The following is a 7,165-nucleotide window of genomic DNA, read 5'->3' on the forward strand; positions in this document are numbered from 1 at the left end:
ATACCTGGTACTCCTAATCATTAGCAGCATTATGTTATCCTCATACGGTAGGGTAAATGGTTTTATTCCCAACCTAATGATTTTCCTAGGGGAGAGAGGGAGAATTCTGTCTTCAGAGAAGCAGCATGCCATAGTGGATAGAGCATGGGCCTGGGAATCAAAGTCATGAGGTGCTCTAATCCCCACTCAGCCTGCTGTGTGACCTTGGGAAAGTCACTTCACTTCTCTGTGCCTCAGTTACCTCATCTGGAAAATGGTGATTGAGACTGTGAGCCCTATGTAGGACAGGAACTGTGTCCAACCCGATTTGATTGTATCCACCCTAGCGCTTAGTACAGTGCTTGGCACATAGTAAGTGCTTAACTAATGGCATTATTATTATTTGTGCACTTGAAGATGTGATTTTACTACTGGAGCAGTAGGACTGAACAGCAACAAGTAAAGGGACATTGATATTGTGCATGATCCATGTTAATTATGCTGCTTTGCTCATTAAATCTTTTTGTTTGATTTCATCACTTGCTGCGCATGAATTACAGGGTCTCTCAAACATGCCGAAGTAAAAACTACCTTCTTCAAGCTCAGGTGATTTTTTCCACCTTCCTCCTTCCAATTCTCCTCTTTCCCCTTGTCCCTTTCCATACTCTGAAGATTTGGGGGATGGTGACAGAGAAGACGGGTTCAGGTTGGTGTAGGGTATAGAGTGTCTCAACCGGAATAATGAAAATAAGATGTGAGACTTCTCATCTGCTTTGAAAAGGTGATTTGGCAGTTGGAGCACCAGGGAAGGTAGCTTACTATCCCATTGTATCCTTTTCTTGTCCTGCCTTGTCTTATTCCACTGAGTCATTTCCGAACCATAGCGACACCATGGACACATCTCTCCCAGAACATCCTGCTCTCCATCTGCAATTGTCCTGGTAGTGTATCCATAGAGTTTTCTTGGTAAAAATACAGAAGTGGTTTACCATTGCCACCTTCTGCACAGTAAACTTGAGTCTCCACCCTCAACTCTCCCATTCCGCTGCTGCCCAGCATGGGTGAGTTTTGACTTGTAGCAGATTGCCTTCCACTCGTTAGCCACTGCCCAAACTAGGAATGGAATGGATAGGCCTCTTCTTGACTCTCCCTCTACTAGCCGAGACTGGTAGAGTACTGGAAACTTTCCGGGTGCGATCCTGAGAGGGGATCCTGAGAAGAGAAAGTTTGTCCAAACACAATTGCATTTCAAATGAAGTTCTGTATCTTATTGCCAAGCTATTCTTGTGATCTTGTCCTGTGAACTTTTCCAATTCTTTGTCAAAAACCTAAGTGGACATGTTGTTGTTACAACAGACATATTGGTCTATGAATCTGTGTCCTTTGGTATTCCAGTGACTATTATTCTCCCCATCGTCAAAGCACTAGTAAAAATCCCCTCTCCTCCAGGGAGCCTTCCCTGAATAATCTTTCATCTCCCCAACCTAGTTCCCTCCTTATTGCAACACCTATGCCCTTAGATCCTTACAGCCTAAACCCTTAGGTTTCCACCCAACCCCCACAGCATTTATGTACTCATTTTTAAGCTTGGTGGGGAGAGCGATTATCTGTTGAATATGAAGGAGGAGGGCATTCCAGGCTAGAAGCTTTTAAAGGGAAAGGGGAAAACTTATTGAGGGCACAGACTAAAAAAGGTTACTCTGGATAATGTCTTAATTTACTACATCAGCCAACTTTATAATCATGGTAAACATTTGGGTATTATTACCGGATAATGAAAATGACCTGTCTTTTGAGCTGGGAATGTCTCTGTGTGTCCTTGTCTATTTGGGTTATATGCCTATGTCTCTCCTTTTCATCTCTGGAACCATTTCTGTGTCCCTAATTGCAATCTGACTGTCTTTTTGTGTGCTTTCTGTCTTTGTATCTTTGTCTTTGCTCAGGCGTGTGTGTGTGTATTTGTACATGTCTGCTTGAGCCTATCTGTGTGTGTGTGTGTGTGTATATCTGTGTTTAAATCCTTGTATTTTCTCTTTATATGGGACTGTGTCCAGAAATGTGTTTAATTTTCCACTTGTGTATCTGGGCATGATTCCCTGCATATTTCTATTACTGTGTGGGCATTTGCCCATTTGTTTGTGGGGTGGCAGGGGCTGAAGCTCAAAGATGTGGGGCTGGGACTGTAACCCCTTGTGGGAAGGGGACTGATTACCAGTTCTGTAATTAATGTATTCTCCCAAGCACTAAGAACAGTGCTCTACATACAATAAGTCCTCAATAAATGCAGTTGATTGATGGTAGCTCAGAGATTTCCAAACTCCAGCTGGCTGTTCACTGCTCTCCGGCCCCCAGCCTTGCCAGATGTGACTGCTTTATTTCTCTCCTTTTCTCTGCTCTGGGTTCTCCTCTCTTGGTGTGCCCCTTTCTATTAGGGGATGTGGACAGACTGGTGTTTCTCCCTTCCCACCTTCTCACATGTCTCTGGCTTTCCCCTTGGGGCAGGGTCGACTCTTCCCCTTCCCTTCCTCAGCTTCCTTTTCAAATTAGACTAAGAAACTCCTTTAATAGCCCACACAGAAGGAAGTGGCCCCTTTACAGCAATCCTCCTGTGATCCAAATGTAATCCTAGTTCAAGGGGAGAATCTCTCAGGCAAGGGTGATTGAGGAGAGAAGCAGGAAAGCACTGGCCGCAGTCGTGCCATCATCATCATCAATTGTATTTATTGAGCGCTTACTGTGTGCAGAGCACTGTACTAAGCGCTTGGGAAGTACAAATTGGCAAAATATAGAGACCGTCCCTGCCCAACAGTGCCATGCTGGGTATAGTCTCCAAATGTATTTCCTGTTTAATTTTAGGTGGTTTGGAAAGTAATGTCTGATAGTCCTGTCCAGCAGTGAAGGGGGTCAGTAGTCTGTGTTTACATCCAAGGCCGGCTGAAGAAATTTGATTGCTCAGCTGTCATTATTCATTCATTCAATCGTATTTATTGAGCACTTACTGTGTGCAGAGCCCTGTGCTAAGCACTTGGGAGAGTACAATACAACAATAAACAGACACATTCCCTGCTCACAACGAGCTTCATTACCTGGGAAGCAGTATGACCTAGCGAGAAGCAGTGTGGTCTAGTAGAAAGAGCATATGTCTGGGAGTCAGAAGGACTTGGGTCCTTCTGCCACATGTCTGCAGTGTGACCTAGGGGAAGTCACTTACTTTTTATGTGCCTCAGTTGCCTCCTCTGTAAAATGGGGATTAAGACTGTGAGTCCCATGTGGTACATGGATGATGTCCAACCTGATTAGTTTGTATCTTCCCCAGCACTTCATACCGGGCCTGCCACACGTTTAACACCAATACCATAAAAAATTACATTAAACTGTTTCTCCAAAGCCATTTTATTCCCTTCCCAGGTCCCTAGAAACACTTTGGACTTTGGGCTGGGTACTTCGTTGTTTTTCACCACTGCTTCAACCAGCCACTGTTGTAATAATAATTGTGACATTTATTAAGCTCTTAATATGTGCCAAGCATTGTATTTAAGTGCTGGGGTAATTACAAGATAATTGGGTGGGACACAGTCCCTGTCCCACATTCTCTTCCTAATATCATCACTTAATACTTCCATAACAGTGCTTGTTTCTACATCCTGTTTATCATTGTGATTTTGTTCTTGTATGCCCTAGCTTTGATTTATTCTTTCTGGCCCTCTCCTTCGAAAACTCTAGAAGTGTAGAATTCAGGGTAGGTTTCCTTACTTAATCACCACCTTCTTGTGAATCACAAAAACACCTATATTTTCATTTACTTTTACAGTAACCTCTACAGTGCCATTTCTCAACTAAAATCATTCAAATGCAGTGAGGTGTTAGTCCAACAGCTTTTTTAAAAAAGTCTCCAGTACTCTACAAAGGAAGTGAAGTGTAGTGGTACAAACTTTTATTATCACATGACAGCATGAAGCTCTGTCACCAGACTGGAATGTCCCAAAGGACTGAACAAAATGAAGAAACTCCTAGGGCTTCACATAGAGGGTAATAATGTAGAGATCCAAGGTTAACAGGAAAACCCTGTTCTCTTACTAGGTTTGCTTCTTGAGTTCTTTCCTAAGGCCTGTTCCTTCATGAAATTCTTTAGTCCTGAAGCCATCAGTCTTGATTCAATAAATACGATTGATGATGATGATGACAGAACCAAAAGTCATTACTAAAACCCTCTAGTCTGTAAGCTCCTTGTGGTCAGGAATATGTCTACCAAATCTGTTACAGTTTACTCTCCCAAGCACTTTGCAAAGTGCTCTGCACACAGTAAGTGCTCAATAAATATGACAAGTGATTGAGAGTGTATTGTGGATCAAAATGGCTGACTGATGATGGTTATGGAAGCTTTGGCTGTGTAGGGGGTTTGAGAGTGAAATAGCTTCCCTTTGCCATGGGGAGAGTTTGGAAGCAGGCCTGCTTAGAGGCAGGAGTATGGACAAGATAACTTCTCTAGATCTCTCTCCATCTCAAGATGCTGCAGCTTAGAGCAAAATGGTAAAATTCAGTGGAAAGTCCTAGTTGGTGGTTTTCTTGTGAATGCAAACCTGGCCCATAGGAAGTGCTCAGTCAATAGAGTCACCAAACATAACAAGACATTTCCAAAGTGCAATCTCTACTGAAGAGCCTGACTTTTAAACCCCGGTGATCACGGAGCCAGGGTTTGTTTTTGCTTTGCAAAATAACACAATATGTTCTGCTTGTATACTGAATTAATTTGAACTCCACTGGTTGGTTGTTGTGCAATGAAACTATAATGTTTCTCTAAGCTTCCGCAACATGGAGAATGGGTTCACAGGTATGGCTGGAGAAGGTAAAATTTATGATGCTGAAGCAATTTTGGGAGTCAGTTCCCAGCCAAGAGGGTTTGGGATCGTGTTGGGATTAGCATGATTCCACAATGGCTCTTTTTCTCCTCCTTTTCCACAAATTTTCCCACAGTTTACTCCCCATCTCTGACTCGCCCTAAATAAGAACCAACATTCAATGTGTCCAGAGAGAAGTTAACTTTGCTGGGGAAGCAGCATGGTTTAGTGGAACAAGCGAAAGACTAGTAGGAGATTTAGCTTCCAATCCCTGATCTGCCACCTGCTTGCTGTGTGATGTTGTGCAAGTCGCATGACTTATCTGTGCCACCATTTTCTCTCTGTAAGATTAAATACTTGTCCCCTTTCCCCAATAGATGGTGAGCACCATATGAGACAGGAACTGTGTCTGATCTGGTTTGCTTGTATCTACCCCAGTGCTTAGCACATAGTGCTGGACATATAGTAAGCTTAATGTATCAATCAATCAAAGGCATGGTGTACTTACTGTGTACAGAGCACTGTTCTAAATGCTTGGGAGAGTAATAACAATAGAGTTATTAGACATGTTCCCTACCCACAGAGATCTTAATGAACACCATAGTTATCATTGTTACTGGGACTCTGTCAGTCCCAAAGGAGTAAGCTCCACCTTTTCCAGAGGACAGGAACCCAGTGAGCTGCCACCATGGGGGCAACAGAGGAAACCGAGTCTACTGCCCTGAAGCCTCCTTGTTGTACTGAGTTGTGGTGGCCCCAAGAGACCTGCTTCTCAGGAAAAGTGGAGGACCTAGACCCTAGACTCTCCCAAGCCTTCTGGGAAAGGCAGAAAGGCACAGCAGAGGGTTGGGCTGGTGGGAGCTGGAGGTTTATTAATAATAGTAATAATAACGATGATGGTTTTTGTTAATAATAATAATGGCATTTATTAAGCACTTACTATGTGCAAAGCACTGTTCTAAGCACTGGGGAGGTTACAAGGTGATCAGGTTGTCCCACATGGGGCTCACAGTGTTAATCCCCATTTTACAGATGAGGTAACCGAGGCACAGAGAAGTTAAGTGACTTGCCCAAGTCACACAGCTGACAGTTGGCAGAGCCTGGATTTGAACCCGTGACCTCTGACTCCAAAGCCCGTGCTCTTTCCACTGAGCCACGCTGTTAAGCACTTACAATGTGCCAAGCACTGTTCTAAGTGCTGGGGAAGATACAAGGTGATCAGGTTGGACACGGTCCCTGTCCCACATGGGACTCACGGTCTTCATCCCTGTTTTACAGATGAGGTAACTGAGGCACAGAGAAGTGAAGTGACTTGCTCAAGGTCACACAACCAACAAGTGGGAGAGCTGGGATTAGAACCCAGGTCCTTCTGTCTCCCAGTCCCATGATCTATCCAGTACATCATGCTGCTTCTTTGTTTAAGAATGGAATGTCCAACCTTTTGACTTCCTTACAACTTTGGGGCTCCATGATAGATTAGTGGCTCCTTAGGGGTGGTCCTGTCTAATAGTTTGGGGGGGAAGGAGAGTCTGGGATGGAAGATATGGTTCCTCTGTAGGAGAAGTTGCTTTAAAAGCTCCCAACTTCTTTTCGAACTTGGGTGGATCAGCACAATATTTTTTAAATGGTATTTAAATGTTTACTATGTGCCAAGCACATAGTAAGTGGGAAAGAGATTGTGTCCAGCCTGACAAGTATTCATTTATTCAATCGTATTTATTGAGCGCTTACTGTGTGCAGAGCACTGTACTAAGTGCTTGGGAAGTACAAGTTGGCAACATAAAGAGGCGGTCCCTATCCAACAATGGGCTCACAGTCTAGAAGTACCTACCCCAGCTCTTAGAACAGAGTGCTCTGCACACAGTAAGAGCTCAATAAATAATAATAATAATAATAATAATGGCATTTATTAAGCACTTACTATGTGCAAAGCACTGTTCTAAGTGCTGGGGAGGATACAAGGTGATCAGGTTGTCCCACAGAGGGCTCACAGTCTTCATTCCAATTTTACAGATGAGGTAACTGAGGCCCAGAGAAGTTAAGTGACTTGCCCAAGGTCACACAGTTGACAATCGGCAGAGCCGGGATTTGAACCCAAGCCGGGATAGTGATGAACAGTGCTTGACACACAATAAACACTTAACAAATACCATAAAACTAACAAAGCAAACTATACTAAATGCTAGGGTAGATACTTCTGGACTTGCTCTTGCCAGATGATTTGGCTCAAGAAGGCCTGAGAAGCAGCATAGCTCAGTGGAAAGAGAATGGGCTTGGGAGTCAAAGGTCATGGGTTCTAATCCCGCTTCTCCACTTGTCAGCTGTGTGACTTTGGACAAGTCACTTAA

The 7,165-nt window shown here is 43.6% G+C and overlaps 1 non-coding gene across 1 annotated transcript; it reads right to left on the reverse strand.

Moving 5' to 3' along the window:
• Positions 1-1,050: 1,050 nt before the first annotated feature.
• Positions 1,051-1,188, reverse strand: LOC119931911. Its single transcript, XR_005452213.1, has one exon. It is a non-coding gene; the product is annotated as a small nucleolar RNA SNORA7 (small nucleolar RNA).
• Positions 1,189-7,165: the final 5,977 nt, after the last annotated feature.

Source organism: Tachyglossus aculeatus, chromosome 8 (genome assembly GCF_015852505.1).
Source record: "Tachyglossus aculeatus isolate mTacAcu1 chromosome 8, mTacAcu1.pri, whole genome shotgun sequence".
Lineage (NCBI taxonomy): Eukaryota > Metazoa > Chordata > Mammalia > Monotremata > Tachyglossidae > Tachyglossus > Tachyglossus aculeatus.